Raw genomic sequence first — 16,778 nt, forward strand, 5'->3', positions numbered from 1 at the left:
GGAAGAGATGCAGACCCAAGTCAAGGCGTGTGGGTGAAAAGCACGACCCACTCGTGTTCCGTCCTTAGAGGGTTGCTCTGGTTGCCGTGAGCGGAACAGATCAGAGCGAGACCAGGTGGCTGCTGATGAGTCCAGCAAAGAAATGAGTGCGGCTGGGGAAGCCTGGCGTGAGTGAGACGGGAAGCAAAACAGGCAGAGTTGGAATGAATGGTGGGAGTGAAATCGCCAGGACGTGGTAGGAGACTGAATGTGGGGGCCGAGGGCTGAGGGGTGTGGGGACGACCCAGGTGTCTGAGGTGCTGTGTAGGTGGTGCAGCCACCAGGGGAATGAGGAGGTCTGGGAGGAGCAGGTTTGGTGGGGAAGATGATTTCTTGTGATTTCTTTTCAGAATCACTTAATTGAAGCGCAAACTATTTTAATCCATAGCCATCAGGTAAATAATTATTAGCGCAATTATAAATGAGTGTTTTATGAAGAACTGACAAAGTTTGGTCTGATGCAGATACATACAAAGTTGTGATATTCAGGAAGTCCAGATGATCCTTGGCCTCCTTGAGTTTAAGAATTTCAAATAACTGGTTACAAGGCAAAACCCTCATCAGCCCTCTGGTGGTTCAGTGCCCCCTTGACTGTTATTTTGGCATCATCTAGACTTAACCGTAGAGATTACAGCTCTCTGCACAAAACATTTCTCTTGACAGAATTTCCATTCTAATGCTTCCTGGTCTTGATTCTGTAAAATGAAGAGTCTTCTTGTATTTATATTAGCGCCTGAATATTCATAGTATCTATTGGAAAGCTGAGCAATATGAAGGAGCACTTATTTTTAATAAATGCACAGGAGGTCAGAGCTGTGACCAGCTGGTACAGTGTCCTTCCACGGCATTTACTGTGGTGGCTGTTTATTAAACAGCACAGCTGGGCTTTGAGGTTTGGAGGAGGAGAAGGAGAAAGAGAAGAATGAGGACAAGAAGGACAAAGAAGAAGGGGAGGGGAAGAGAGAGGAAAAAAGGAGAGAAAGAGGGAGGGAGGGAGGAGATAGAAAAGAAAAAAGAAAACCCTGAATTTCACTTCCAGTAAATCTGAGGCCAATGCACGAGAAAAAAATACCATTTGGAACATTTGTCACAAATATGACAAGAAAGATTCCTTGCCAAATGCCCCATGAACGAACCTCCCTCCGTCCCCACCGTCCCTGACCCTTAAAGCAGCAGCGACAGATGGGGATCAGAGTGTTCCCGACTCAGAGCTCACAGGCTCACAGCCAACGGACAGTTCACGCCTGGAAGCGAGGCCTCGGGTCAGTGCAGATGTTTGAGGAGCTCTGTGCTTCCAGCAGCCGGCCCGTGGTCCCCACCAAATGACCAAGCAGCTTTGTGTGCTTTTCGAAATACCTGCAGTACCTCATCGGCTGGACTCCATGTGTTTTTCTTTGGAGACATAACATTACTCCATGAAAAGAAGTTAGAAGGTGAAAAGAAAGATGGACTTGAGACGAATGGGCAAGGCCTTTCTCCTGACCACCGTCGTCCAGCTGTCCCAGAAGATGAACGGCAAGTTGCCGTGTCGACAGTGCCGCCCGTGCCCTTTCCACCTCCACAGGTGACCAGTGAGCAGCTGTGTGAATGGGCAAGTCAATTCACCTTTCAGAGCCCAGGTCCCTCGTCGTAAAATGAAGTGACTCAACCAAATGGTCTCGGTGGGATTTCTTCCAGGGCTGTCCCTCGACTTTGACTGGCGTCCCAGGGAACGCCGTGTTAGACCCCGTGGGAACCGGCTCCCCTGCTCGGAGGAGGTCGTCCAGACCTGGTTTCCACTCAGCTTGATCTGCGAATCCTACTTTTAAGTTGGCCTGGGAACTTTTCATCTAAATTTACAGCTGGATGGAATAAATCCGTCAAGGGCAGCTAATTAGCACGGATCCAGTTGCCAGCAGTAACTCATGAAGGAAGTTCTGTGAGGATGAAGGGAAATGATTCTCCCCAGACACAGGAAAAGTTCCACTGACTTGGCACGTGGTTGGGGATTGGGTGCCAGGATGTGGGGCAGAGGGTGATTATCAGATCTTTTCCCTGAGAAAGGTGTGATTCCAAAGTGGAAACGGATGAAAAAGCCCCGGCATCCTTCTGTTTAGTACGAAGTGAGACGGCACAGTCAGATGCTGTTTGGGCCGTGAAGGCAGGGCTTCCCGGGCAGCAGCAGAGAGCCATGGCCTCGTCACTGCTGGGACACCACCCTTCCCAGAAAGCCTGCCCGTGCCACCAGCCTTCCTCCGGCTGGATTTCTCTGGCTTGCTGAGCAGCTGCTGTCCGGCTCCAGCAGGATCTCGCAAGCCGGGCAACGTACAGACCGAGGCCACTGCCACTCCTGTGGGCCTCAGCTGTTTTCCAAGGGCTCCCACTGAATGTGAGAGAGCACAGCTCCTAGGAGCCAAGTCCCCAAGCCACGCTCCAGACATAGTGTTGGTTGCAAGCCGGCACCGGACTGGGAGGGCCGGGCAGTGCACCCACACTTGTCCTCCAGTTCTGACTTTCCAGGAGTGAATTCAGGGAGAAGCAGCGTTGGCCTGCTGACTTGCCAGAGTTCCCTGATAGAATCAGCCTTGTTTGCTACAACAGGGCTCTTGCATCACCACATGCCAGGGCTAAGGATGATTACTTTTTTTTTGGTGAGGAAGATTAGCCCTGAGCTAACATCCACTGCCAATCCTCCTCTTTTTGTTGAGGAAGACTGGCCCTGAGCTAACATCCATGCCCATCTCCCTCTACTTTATATGTGGGACGCCTGCCACAGCATGGCTTGCCAAGTGGTGCCATGTCCACACCCGGGATCCGAACTGGCGAACCCCAGGCCGCCAAGGCAAAATGTGCGCACTTAACCGCTACACCACTGGGCCGGCCCCTGAGGGATAATTACTTTAAACACAGAGTGGCATTTAGCCACCTGCTGTTTATGTGCCCAAATCAGCACTCAGAGGAAGCCGCCTTCTAAACCCTAGCTCTCTGACGTGACATCGACCCTGCAGGTGACTGTGGCAGGGACATAACCTCCTCTGTGCCCTATGTGCACTCAGAGGCTCCGAGTGGTGTGTGGGACCCAGTGGCCCATAGCGGAGCAGTCCTGTGGTCCTTGCTGGTCCCACGTGCACGGCAGCTTCATGGGGGTGGAGCTCTCCTGCCTGTCTTTCTCCAGTAGTGCTGACTGACCGCAGGCCCACCAAGGCCACACCACTGCCTGGACAGCAGTTCCTTAGCTCCAACAGCTCATTCAGGTGTGATGTTTCGCCCAAAGGACCCTCACCCAGTGACCCTTCCAGCTTGGCCTGAGTGGCCTGCTGCTCCCCATGCAGGGTGTCCAAGAAGGTCGGTGGATCTTCATGAAAGCGTGACAGAGAGGACCGAATCTACTGGATCAGACGCTATTACTTACAAATTCTTGGATCTCTAAATGAAAGAAACCTTACATAACAATGGCTACTTCTTTTTAAAAAGTCTTAATTCATATAATACCAAAACAATGACTTTTAGAAAGATAGAAACACGAACCTCCTTTGCAACCCACAGTAGCAGGTCAGTGTGTTTATCCCCACGTGTGATCGGGAAACATTCTCCCAGGCCCGGCTCGGGCAGAAAGGCCGTGAAGATGCTGAGGTCAGAACTGGAGCATCTCCTCTGGGAACCCAGGGCGTGTATGCCAGTCACCCTCCGCCAGTGGTGCCGTGTCTGTGTGGAGCGTGAGCTCCAGTCCCACACCTGCACAGCCCGGGAGGCTGGGGTGGTGCACCTGCAGTGTTGCAGGTGTAGGAAAGCCGATGCAGTCAGAAGGTGCTCCCCGTAAGCATTGGTGGCAACTCCTCTGAAGATATTTTAGGAAAAGTCCTGACTCCCTGAGGCTTCAGTCAGTTGTGATTTCTTTCCTAAAAATTTATTCATTTTTGAACTTAGCTTTGCATACATAGTGTGTGTTTGTTTCCTTAAGGAGCATCACTGTCCTCACCTTGCAGGCTCCACACCAGTGCTGCGGCCCCTGCTTCGGTGAGTGGGAGGTCAGGGGAGGGCCGCGGTCAGCGTCACCGAGTAGAGTGCGCACCAGGCCCTTTCCTACCCCACAGCTGTGCCACCGCAGTGGGTCTGGAAGGAGGACGGAGGGCAGCTCTAGAGAAGGGCAGCGGTCTCCCGGCTGGAGCGAGGGCCCTGGCGACAGAAGGGGCAACAGGAGTCGGTTATAGAAAATGCAAGGAGAAAGTGGCTCGCTGGATGCCTCCCAGACCCAGCCGTAGAGTTAGTTCCGCGTCCAGCCTCTCTGAGTCAGTCCTTGACCCAGCTTCCGGGGCTGCCCACCCCCACCCACAGTCCACTGAGTCCGGGGAATTTGCTCCCATTCACAGCCTGGTGCCCTAAGGATGGACCCCAAACTGACCTTGGGGAGTCTTTCACTCTGATTCTTTCTCTGCACTGACTCACTTTGTGGCTTTGTCATTTGTCATAAGATCCTCGGTCTTCCTGGATGTACTGTGAAAATAGATAATGCCTGCTCCTCAAAAAAATAGGAGATCAAATTTTAAAATCAGCTGACCTTTACACACGTGTTAAAGCAACACCTCAGGGGTATGGAATGTGAGAAAGGAAAAGGAGATCGTTAAACAACACAAAAATGATCTCGGTGGAATTCCTTACTGTATGTCAAGAAATGAAATGAGGAAGCCGGCCTGGGGCCTAGTGGTTAAGTTGGCGGGCTGTGCTTTGGTGGCCCAGGGTTTCGCCGGCCCAGGGTTTCGCCGGTTCGGATCCTGGGCGTGGACATGGCACGGCTCATCAGGCCGTGCTGAGGTGGCGTCCCACATAGCACAACCAGAGGGATGCACAGCTAGAATATACGGCTATGTACTGAGGTGCTTTAGGGAGAAGAAGGAAAAAGAAAAAGAAGATTGGCAACAGATGTTAGCTCAGGTGCCAATCTTTAAAAAAAGAAGTGAAATGAGATGCTCTTGTTTTGTCACTGGCTGGATGACACTACAGAACCTCCTCCTCAGGAGTTATTCCTTTTGGACGAATCTACCTTCCTGTTTCCGACTGCCAGTCGAGGAAACGTCCTTCCACGTGGGCTCTGGAGTTTCTCTGGCCCAAACGTCAAGTTCATTAGGCTCTGAGAACTGGGGTCTTGGCTGGTGACTCTGAAAGCCACAGTTCTGCACATTAGCCCTCTTCCAGCTCTGCCACCTTTCCTGTTTTTGCCAAGGTCGCGCACATTTTCCCGTGCCCCTAGACGTGCTGTTTCTCCACTTAGAATGCCCCTTTCCGTCTTCCCCACCTGCACGCCTCGTCGTCTTTCGAAGCTCTAAGCTGTCTCGGTTTCCCAGAAGCCTTCCTGAGAATTGCTGCCCGCCACCTGTCACCATTAGCACCTGGCTCCTGGTCACATAGCAGTGGCCACAGCCACACTGAGTTATCAAACTTAGTGTCTCCTCTGCTGGACCAGGAGCTGTCTGAGTGTAAGGACTGTGTTCACCATCATCATAATAGACAGTCAAGAAATAAACAAACAAATAAGCAAATGCATGGGAGCAAGAAGGCTTCTAAGGCACTGACAAGGCAGGGACTATGGTTTAGTGGCTCTGGAAATAGAGTCAAAGAACTTTCTATGAACTCATTCTGGTGTTTCCCAACTTGGAAACTGTAGCCCTTATTGGGAGCACCATATGGGCAATCTTATTCACAGAGTCAGCTACGAGAAAATGTCAAGGATCTGGGAGGCTCTGAGTGATACATAAAAGGGTAAATTGGACTCTTTCATTCCTGGCTTTTAAGGTTGCTACCTTCCCAAAGCAAGATGAGTTTGTAGGGTGAGTGTGTATGGGTGTGTCATCCACTGTGGAACACACATCTATCCCATTGCTCGTTTATGAGCCAGCTTCCTCTTTAGCCTGGGGACGCAGCATCACAGAGCCCCTCGGTGCAGCCCCCAGAGCCAGGGGGACGTTTCCCTCTCGACCTTCTGCTCTGCAGCACAGAGGCAGCTAAACGTCAGCACCAACGTTTTATGCTCAGTAAGTTAGTAAAATGAATTTTTAAGTACAAATCAGAGCTGAAGGAGCTTGGGAAAATTTATCTGGATGGCTAACGTGCCTTCTTAAAACTCAGGAGAATAATTGCTCTCCCCAACCTTGCACAAGTTAAAAACTGTGTAATTAAACATGTTAGAAAATTTTCAAGTTGTCCAGGTAGCAGGAAAATTGTAATGATAATAAGAAGTTACATTGTGTCTAGAAACTATGAAGGCAGTTAACACCACTCCTGTTACAGTAACAGATGCTGACATTGCCCACCTGTCTCCAGCATTGTATGAGGGGGTGAGCCAGGCAGTTTGGGGGCAGCTTCATTACCAAAATCACTATTTTGAATGCGCGGTCTCTTACTTCCAACAATCTGTGTACTTAGGATGGGGGGGGGGTGCGGCGGTTGTGTTTTTCCCGTTTAGCAGAAACCACCTTAGATGGGATTCGATCATTCCTGCTGTTGCATTTCAGACAGTGAATGACTGAACTGAACTCAGAACCCAGAAATTCTGGTTCCCAGGCCTGCTTGTGTCCCAGGACCCTTCTGGGTTCCCCTTACTTTTTTTTTTCTTAACGGCGGCTAAAAAGTGGACATATTTCCACCCGTGACAGGGAGCAGAACCTGGATAACTCTCCCAAGACCCTGACTGGAATGTAATTGCTTTAGCGTCATGATGAGCTATCCCGGGATAAGGTGCTGTAGGCTTCATGACCTTTTGCTCCCAGCAATAATGCCACCCCACCTGCCAGGAGGGTGTCCTCGCTGTGCTCGCGTGCACGTCTCACCCCGAGGCAGGTCTTGGTGGCACAGTCTCCTTCTAGTCTCTGCTCATCCACAGTGAGCCCACTCTCAGCCCACCCACCCTGCTTCATCTGAGGGGCCTACACCCCATTCTGTCAGCTCATCCCTCAACTCTGCTCACACTTGCTGTCAGAGTCATTCTTCTTGGAACTCAGTTCTGTTCTCCTTTTGTCTTTACTGAATTGTGAGCTCCTGAACAACAAGGTCCATGTCTTATTTGGGAGGTTGTCGTATCCTGGGTTCATGTTAGGCATTAAATGGGCAAGTGATAAATGTTTGTTCAAGTGGCCGAAAAAATCATCCAATGCCTGGTGGTACTCCAAGGTTTGATGTCGAGCAAGACAGCATGACGGAAAGCAGGTGGATTTTAAGTCAGACAGAATTTTCTAATCTCCCTTGGCCCCAGTTTTGTTTTTCTTTTTTTCCTGTAAGTGGGAATAAGACCTAAGTAGCCAACTATCAGGATTAGAAATAATAAGTGTGAAATGCCAAGTACAGTGCCTTCTGTGTAGCAGACTCTCAATAAACGGAAGTTGTTATTGGTTATGTGGCAAGACCTGGAAAATAATGATTCTATTTTATATTTGTTTGCCAAACAGAGTAAAGGGTTTTGAGATTTCTCTTACTGAGGGAAAATAAAAATTATTGAGTGGGGTTATTTGAACTTGTGATCAGAGAGCTCTAGAGGGAGGTGGGAAAGGTGGCCGTGTCACAGGCTTGCCGGGCGACTTGTTGTGTGTGCACAGTCAGCATCAGGACTGGGGTTTCTGCTCAGTGAATGTGGCGGCAGCCACATCATCAGAATGAAGGGTCGTAAGGCATATTCCTCTGCAAACCACTCATTCCATTCTCAGGATTCACCAGCCTGCCCCGCTGCTCTTGCTTGATGTCGGATTAAGAAGATAAGCAACACTGACACATACCAAGGAGAGATTTTAAGGGAATTTGATTTATAATGATTTGCCTTGAGTCGAATGACGAGTTTTAGTTACTTAAAATATATGCATATATCTACCGTGTGATAATGTTCTCCATCCATAACCTCCTATGTCTTGTCCTCAGTGGAGCTGATGCCAAACTCTTTGCATTAAATGTAAACCAAACAACATTACTACTTAGTTAGCTCTAGTGACCTGGTAACCTAAACACGAATGGTGCTTTTATTTCCAGCCACGCCAGTGATCGCCAGCATACGCGGAGTCTGAGGTGTTGAGGCTGTCTTCTGGAGAACCTGCAGCTTGAACAGGTGGGTGCCCTATGAAAGAAGAGAGCCCTGTTGGAGAAAGTCTTATAACCCAGTGAGCAACACATAAAGCACTGAAGGGGGGGTGGACCTGTGTGGCTCAAGACAGCATCCACGAAGGACTGATGTGGTGCCTGCTCTTGAGAGAGTCTCTCACCTTGTCCCCTTGTGGCTTCCTCATCTGTGAAAGTGAGGGTAACATTTCTACAAGGTACCATCCCGAGGTCTGGTTAGGCAAGTGGCGTAGAGATTGGGGTGCTGGCTGTGGAGTCAGAAGGACCGGACTGGAGCCCTGCTGTGCGGCTGTCAACGTCGCTTCTTGGTCCACTCTCCTCATTTGTAAGACGGGGTGATTATCGCTCTGTCTCAGGGGGTCATGGTGGCAGTTCCCTAACGTGCCTGGAACATCACACTAACTCAGTAATGGTGAGCTATTATTTCTAGAGTACTATCATTTTGTTATAGGAAAAAAACCATATAATTCAAAATCCAAATTTTTCAACTGGCAGATGGGTTCGGAAGGGCATTTTCAGTTTTAAGTGGATTTTATTTAGGTTTTCACTTCAAACAGGCACTGTACGCTCAATTATCTGATACTTAGCTGGTTCACATGATTTCCGATTGTTTTCTGTGTGCTGTGCGCTTGCGCCCTCCGTGTTAGGAGCATATCACCCATGTCTGCAGGATGACAGCCCTGCCTTTTCCTGATAATTTCACTCTGGATACTGGGACTGGGTCAAGTGAGAAGGAGACCTACTGAATTATCGAGTCCTCAACTAGTCAAACCTCACTCTTCTTTGTGAGTCTCACCCACATTCATTTTTCTTCAACAATGTAACTTGCAAATTAGTAATCTTAGCTTCTTAGGCATATGTTTGTGAATGAGACCTAGAAAGAAGTTTTATAAGTAACTGAAAAATACCGATTGAAAGATAGGGTTTTCCTTGGTTTGAACTGTTACATACAGGGGTTAAGACCCTTCAGAAGAAGGTCTAGCCAGACAGGACGCCTGGTGAGCAGACGACTGAGTGACCAGTTGATGGAGAGGCACAATCCAGAGGAGGCAGGAAGTCAAGAAGCAGAAGCTCTGGGAGAGGGCAGCGTGGAGAGACTGCTGACTGAGACGGGAGATGGCAGGACGGGCCTCTCGGGTCCTGGTTCTCCAAGGACCGGCCGTGTGGGTGTCCTGCCATCTCCACTCCCGACGCTGATGAGCAGGAGCAGCCCTGTCTGCTCGTCCTCTCTCCTCTGTGGCTGACATCATCCAGCCCTCTCGTCGCTCGCTGCTCCACGCCCCGCCCACTGGAAGGCTGGAGCACAGGGGTCATTAACCTTCAGTCACAGAGCAATGAATATTTGAGCTGAAAGACAGATGTGCGCTTGTTTCCAAGAACACGACCTGTTTATGACGTTCTCCACGGCCTCTGCATGCTGCTTTTGATATGGAGATCATTTTCATGAATCGTGTAACAATAAGCATTCTTTCGGTAACCTTAGTGAGGTATAATTGACATCATACAATCTGTTTTAAGTGTACAATTTAGTGACTTTTTAATAATTTATAGTTGTGTAATTATCACCATGATCTAGTTTGAGAATGCTTCCAACATCCTCAAAAGATCTCTTAAGCCTGTTTTCAATTAATTCCTCTTCCTAGGGAACCCCAGGCAACCCCCAATATGCTCTGTGTCTCTATAGATGTACCTTTTCTAGACGTTTAAGTGGACTCGTCGCCTGTGTTTTGCATCTGGCGTCTCTCAGGCACTAGGTGTCTGAGTCTCATCCTGTTTATGGCATCAGTTGTCTGCTTCTCTTTATTGCTGAGTGGTGTTCCACTGTCCGTGCACCAACTGATAGACATTTGAGTTATTTCCAGTCTTTTGCTGTTACAAGTAATGCTTCTGTGAGCATTCACATACATGTCTCTGTGTGGATATATGTTTTTATGGCTCTTAGGTTGATCCCTAAGAGCAAAATTGCTGGGTGAGATGGTAGGTTTAACTTCTTAAGAAACTGCCAAATTATTTTTCAAAGTGAAAAGTATATTTTACATTCCCACCAGCAGTGTAAGAGTGTTCCCGTTTCACCACATCCTTGCCAACACTTACTCTGGTCTGTCTTTTTATTTATCCCCGTTCAGTGGGATCCTAAGCGTTCTGCAGTGACCAGAGTCCACTTATGAACTTGAAACAGTCCCTTTGATGTCTGTACAGGTAGAAAAGGAATGCTTAGCTGCTCTTTCTTGTTTTGGCCAAACAGTTAGGATGGGTTAAAACAGCAATAACAACACACCTAGAGCTGGATGTGGGCGGCAGAGGCTCCGTGCTGGCTGTCTTCTCCCTCCAGCCAACCGGCCGGCTGCTTCTCCTGCACAGACCCTGCTCTGCTCCAGCAAACTGAAGCAGACCCCTCTGGGATAGCTCATGGTGTTATTTCAAAGAAAAGAAACAAATTCAGGGAAGTCATTTATTCTTGATTTTCTTCCCCAAATGATGGGATTGAGTGATAAGTAATGCAAGCAGAAAAGAGAAGAAAGCAAAAAACCCACCATTTGTCAACTGCCCACATACTGGATGTGAGATAAGCATTTTCATGTTTTTCATATGAATTTCCTGAAGTTCTCATAATCCTTGAGACAGTTTTATAATCACCATTTCACAGGTGAGGAAGTGAAAGCTCAGAGAGGTTAGGTAAATTGCATAAGGTCACACAGATAATAAGTGAAGCTGGGATCCAAGCCCAGCTCACCGAGTTCTGAGCCAATTTTACTTCACTATGCCAAATGAGAAGAAGTAGACAGAAAAGGAAAATTCTAAGGAACCAGTGGAAAAAGGTGAATGTAAATGGTAACTGAGAAAATATATGCATGAGATTTACAGTGGTCAACAATTACACCTACATTATACAGCCAACAGGCTGGTGCCATATGACACGCAGCGTTCAAACCACACCTGAGTCAAACTTGCAGCTCGGGAGGCATGGGGAGAGCTTTCCCCCTGCTCATTGAGGACACATCTGGACTTCCTCCCAGCCAAGGAGAGATGGTCCATTCTGAGCACCGGCAGACGGCGCAGAGAATCCACAGACAGCGTCACACGCAGGGCGAGAAGGTGGGGGTCCAGAATGAGACGTTTCTGAGTGATAGTTCTGCTTCCTCGGGCAAGCGGGCTCCTCACTGGTCCACTGACGCCCACCACCACCTGGCGCCCCTGTGGTGGCGGCCACAGCACAGACGCGGTAGGGCGTCAGGAGTTATGGCACCTGAAGAAGCCCCAAAGAAACGCAGGCACAGGTTCCACAGGAACGCCGCCTTCGTCTCCACCAGCAGGAATATTGGTGTGTCTCTTACTCCATCTTTTCCCGTGAATGTTGTACGGTTGTCATGAAAGAAGGAGTGAGAACTGGCCTTTAGGGTGTCTAGTTCCAACGGAAGTGGCAGGGACTCCTTGAATGGCGCATTCCTTGGAGCACAGGTGGGGTCGTTGACGCTCAGGTCAGAAATGTGGCAAGAGGGATGGGGAGGGGAGAGGAGACCATGAGTAATACGCTGCGAAACGACTCTTCCTCTAACAACAGCTGACGCAAACTCTGCTAGTTGGGGCTTATTTGGATTTTTACCAATTAAGTCTTCAAATTTTAGGGCTTTACGTTAAATCCTGACTCTGGCAGCAGCTTGTTAGGCAGCTCATTTCATGTACTTAATAGCACTTATCTTTGAATGGGAATAAAAATACCCGTTTACACCACAGGACCTAAGAATCAGAGGAAAAACCAGCAAACGGGGTTAAAGGTGCTTTGCCAGAACAAACGCTTACCGGTGGACCTAATAAAAGCAGTCGTAATAGGAGCACAGAACTGTGCTCCAGAAGATGTTCGTAGTGATCTGTGGGGGGAACCCAAGTTCATCACCCAGTAAGTTTGGAAAACACTGAGGGAAATTTGTGCAACACCAAAGAGCCCCAGCATAGTCAGTGTGCTCGAGCCTCCACGAGGGCTGCTGCGTGGGCCGTTCCCGGGCCGCTCGAAAGGAAAACTGTCCATCTCAGGAACGTTTTGTGAAACATTCTAGGGAAAGAAGGCCCAGGAAAGTTTCAGTTGCTTTAGGAGTGTAGTTCCTGTCTGTCCAGAGTTCACACGTGCAGGCATTTCACCCCCTTCTGTCTCATATCTCATCAAGGACCCAGACTGGACCCCGCAGAGCAGGGAGGCACGCCGAGAGAGGGGCACACGGTGACCTCCCAGACCTAGAAGGTCCCTCACAGCCGAGGGCCCGCCTCTCCGAGGCACTGGCTCGTGACAGCTTCAGGAGACGGGGAACTCGCTCATTCAAAAGCAAAACTAACTCGAGTAGTAACTAAATGCAGTGCACAGAACTCGTTTGGACCTGGGTTCCAGCAAACCAACCGTAGGAAGACATTTTGGGGATAAGCAGAAAGTTTGAAGGCTAAGGAATCGTTACTAATTTTGTTGGTAGGATAACAGGATCTGGTTACATGAGGATGCACACACAAACATTTAGTGTGAACCATGATGTTTAGGGTTCGCTTTGAAATACTTCAAAAGATAGATGAAGCAAATGTGGCAAAATATTAATAACTGTTCACCCTAAGTAATGGGATATATGGGGATTTTTTTTACAATAGTTTTCTGTAAATTTGAATTTTTGATGATGAAAAGTTTTTTTAAATGCAGATTTATCAGCCCCGGGTCTAGTAAGTCAAGCCGGACGCGGGGCCTGGGAGTGTGCTGCGGTTCCCTCCTCCTCTCTCTCGCTCCCTCTTTTTAAATTTTTCGTACCGTCAGGTTTCAGCTGGGAAAGCTGCGGGGCTGGCCTCCTCTGGTGCAGCCCTGGCACCTCGCCCCGTCCTTCCCAGCCTGGGACGTGGTCTTTTGAGCACTTGTAAAGCAGGGGTGTGGGTGTGTGAGGTGGTTTCAATACAGCAGGAAGCCTGCTACCCACATATGCAGGTTGAGGCTGCCGATGCTGAGAACTAAAAAGAGCTCAGCCACCTCGTCAAACAGGGAATTTTAACACGGCTTGTTGCACTGACTAGTTGCAATGTCCACTGTCTGTAATACAAACACAGTTGCACATCTTTGAATTAAAAATGAAAAAGTGAATAATTATTTGCCATAATTAGAAGGTAACCATAAAATCATAATAAAAAGTAATGTTATATTTTATGAATAAAACATTTTAAAGCAGAAAATATAAATAATAATAACCCTAATCAATTTCTAACATGTGCCTCTAAAAGTAAGTTCCTTAGAGAGAAGGCATGTGTATGCGTGATGAGTGATTTTAGTACAGTTGTTATCATATTTCACATTCTGGATGACTGTCAACCTTCAGAAGTCACATTCTGGTATATCTTTTAAAAGAAGGCAGTGACGAACACAGAAATTCAATACATGCAGAATCCATGCTATTAATCCATATCATCTGTACTTTCAAAAGTCCATATCGTCATACTTTCTAAACGTATGGCAGAGGTTTCCAGAACATGCCGGAGCATCATGCCTGTAGTTCCTGTGTCATAAAGTGGATCATCAGCACAATTAGCTATGTCCTAAGCCTTACCATCCATTAAACATGGGTTTGCGAGCTGTTTTGGTTTTTTTAAAATGTACTGAAGTGAACACATAACTGTTTTAAATGCTTGTGTGTCACCGTCTGAAATCAGGCGGCACAGCGCAGGCAGCTCTCCTAATACACTGTGGGAGGCATCACCCTAACTTAAGAGCAGCAGGAACAATTCAGACCCTTTGCTGACAGGAAAGAAAGCGAAAGCAGAGGAAGGTCGCGGCTGCGTTTGTGTGGCCGCGCCCAGCACAGAGCCTGAGAGTAACTGGCCTGCGGTGCGCCTCTGACTGAGGGAGGGAGGGAGAGATCTCGCTGCACCTCTGACCGTCCCCAACCCGGTTCTCAAAACCAGTTATCTGCCGGGGAAAGGCTTTCATCAGAGCTCTCAGCTCACGAGAGTTAAACTGGTGAGCAGGCCCCTTTGTAGGAAACTAAAACTCCTGAGATTCAAGGACTGTTGGGAAATCCAAACACATTTCCATTTATCAACGTATGTAATAGAGGCAAAAATAAATTTAGATAAATTTACTTAAAGGCACAGATATCAGCTTTTGACATTTCTTAAAACACTAGAAAAGGAAGTGGAAAATTCCCTCTCATGAGCTTGGAGGCAGCGTCACGTAACTGAAAGAACACAGATGAAAAGCCTGGGCTTGAGTCCACCTCTGTTGCTGGTTGCTGTGTAATCTGGGAAGGTTGCTTTACCTCTCTGAGCTTCACTTTCTCAGTTATAAAATGAAATGCAAGAGTAAATTATCTATAAGATCCCTCTCAGTGCCAAAATTCTATTTTCCGATTATTCTTCTCCCGGAGGCAGGGTGTCCAGCTTCCGTCGTCTCCAGTGTTGGGTGGGCAGAGTCTGGTGTGGGCTGGCCGTGGACCCAGTGCCATCGGGTTACATGAGCCCAGGTACTGGCGAACAACATCTTTGGCATATAAGTAAAAGCTCTTGGGTCTTGTTTAAAATTTATATTTTTATTTACATTTATATCTATATTTACATTTAGAAAACAATTTAAAACGCTCTCATTTCTTTTAATATTTTAAGTAAATTTTATCACAAGGCAGCATATTTAACTGTTCTGCAGTTGGACTGTTTGGGTTTGAATTCTGCTTTAGGAATTAGACTGGGATGGATGTGTCGGCTAATCTCTTGTGGTAATCATTTCCTGTAGATACGTGTGTCGGACCATCACACTGCACACCTTAAACTTATGCCACAGGGCTGGCCCGGTGGCGCAGCAGTTAAGTGTGCACGTTCTGCTTCGGCGGCCCAGGCTTCGCCGGTTTGGATCCCGGGTGCGGACATGGCACCACTTGGCAAGCCATGCTGTGGTAGGCGTCCCACATATAAAGTAGAGGAAGATGGGCACAGATGTTAGCTCAGGGCCGGTCTTCCTCAGCAAAAAGAGGAGGATTGGCAGCAGTTAGCTCAGGGCTAATCTTCCTCAAAAAAAAAAAAAAAACAAACTTACACCATGGTATATGGGAATTCCATCTCAACAAAGCTGGAAAAAATAGATCTCGAGACAAGGGACTTCTCCATGACTCAGTTACCTCATCTTTTTTAAGTAATTAGAAAAAGAAATAACGCTACCTACTCCACAGGCTTGTGGGAGGCGTAAGAATTAAACGAAGTAAACACTTGCGCAGCACTTAGCAGGGTGCGCGACACGCGGGAATCACTCTGTGGTGCAGCGGCGGTCGGCCTCCCGAAGACCCTCTGTCTCGGAGAGCAGGGCCCCCACAGACGGCATGAGGAGCTCCTTCAGTGGGTGCCCAACTCTTGACGTCCAGGGCTGCAGAGTGAGCGCGGCTGGCCGGCAGGGTCCTACCCTCGGTCGCTCACCGCCTCGCTTTGGTCAACTCGTCATTTGCCTACCGTGGGCTGTTACTCTGTATGGCGTGTGTTCTTGGCACGTTCTGGGCGGCTGCAGAGAACTCACCATGGGAAATGCTGGCGTGTGTGGAAAACAGCTCAGGAGGTCCCTGTGCTGTTTTGTGAGGCAAACAAGATAATGCCTGTGGTTCAAAAACTGCAGAACGCTCTCCAGGGGCCACTTCTTATCTGTAAGGTCCAGTCTGAAGATAAACTCCAGGGGGAAAGGCCAAAATGGGGCACGTGGCCGCTGGAAGGGCTCACTGTCCCACGGCACTGGGCACCTCGACCGCCCTCATGGCGTTGTTCACACATCCTGACTCTGCACCAGGAGTGGCACGTCCTGTGCCCTAAGCGGAGGAGAGCCCTGCCCAGGGCGGGGGGAGGAGGAACCAACCCAGGCCCCTATGGGCAGGAAAGGTCCTTCTCAGCTCTCCCCTCACATTCATGAACATTTTAAGTAAATAGTTATTGTAGTTCACGTTTAACAAATAAGTTTCTGTATTTCTTTAAAATAATTGGCAAGAAATTTTATTTGTTTGAATATGCCTGCTATTTAAGGGAAAGAATGAACATTTTAAACAATAGCCATTAAAGAAAAATCCTTTAAAAACTGGCTTTACTCCATAGTTGATGTGTCCCCATTTAGTATGTAAGTGAATGATGGTAAATATATGTCAAACTTTTATTTTAGAAACAAACTTTTGTAATTTCCTTTTTGGAAGTGTAACGTGTAAGTGATACCACTGGCTAGAAATAGTTGCTGGGGGAAACTGACGTGAAGTGAAGGGCACATTGTCAGCACGTACAGCACCACCACCGGCATCCCCATTCACCTGCACACACGATCCTGTGTATCAAAACGAAGCAAAAGGGAACGGAGACGAGGAAAGCATTTCTTTTCTTGTTAAATAGCATAACAAGCCACAGATCTAAAGGGATTTTACTTAAAGGTGGGAATTACAAACAGTGGAGGCCATCCTGAAAACTGGAGGCAGAGAGTAAATCCACAAGACAAGTCGGGACCTCTATGCCTTCATGAATGTAGTGCATAAGTCCATCGGAAACAGTTTTTAAAAATGATTCCAATTTTACTCATCTCTCCCCAAATCATCCAAAAGATTTTAATGGCTGGCTCTTCTTGAAACTCAAAGACATTTATTTAAGACTTCTCAAAGTTGCAAACAGTAATAGGGAAATCTTGATTTAAGAAA

At 47.9% G+C, this 16,778-nt stretch overlaps 1 protein-coding gene across 5 annotated transcripts in view; it reads left to right on the forward strand.

The window, feature by feature from the left end:
* FRMD6 (FERM domain containing 6) overlaps positions 1 to 16,778 on the forward strand; it is a 285,594-nt gene that overhangs the window by 190,579 nt on the left and 78,237 nt on the right. For 3 of the 5 annotated variants that reach the window (XM_070242932.1, XM_070242973.1, XM_023625224.2), the window contains one exon: positions 8,029 to 8,104. The exons of the other annotated variants lie outside the window; for them this stretch is intronic. The gene's annotated coding sequence lies outside the window, so the exon portion shown is untranslated. The remainder of the gene's footprint in view (positions 1 to 8,028; positions 8,105 to 16,778) is intronic. 5 annotated transcript variants of the gene reach the window in all.

Source organism: Equus caballus, chromosome 1 (genome assembly GCF_041296265.1).
Source record: "Equus caballus isolate H_3958 breed thoroughbred chromosome 1, TB-T2T, whole genome shotgun sequence".
Classification (NCBI taxonomy): domain Eukaryota; kingdom Metazoa; phylum Chordata; class Mammalia; order Perissodactyla; family Equidae; genus Equus; species Equus caballus.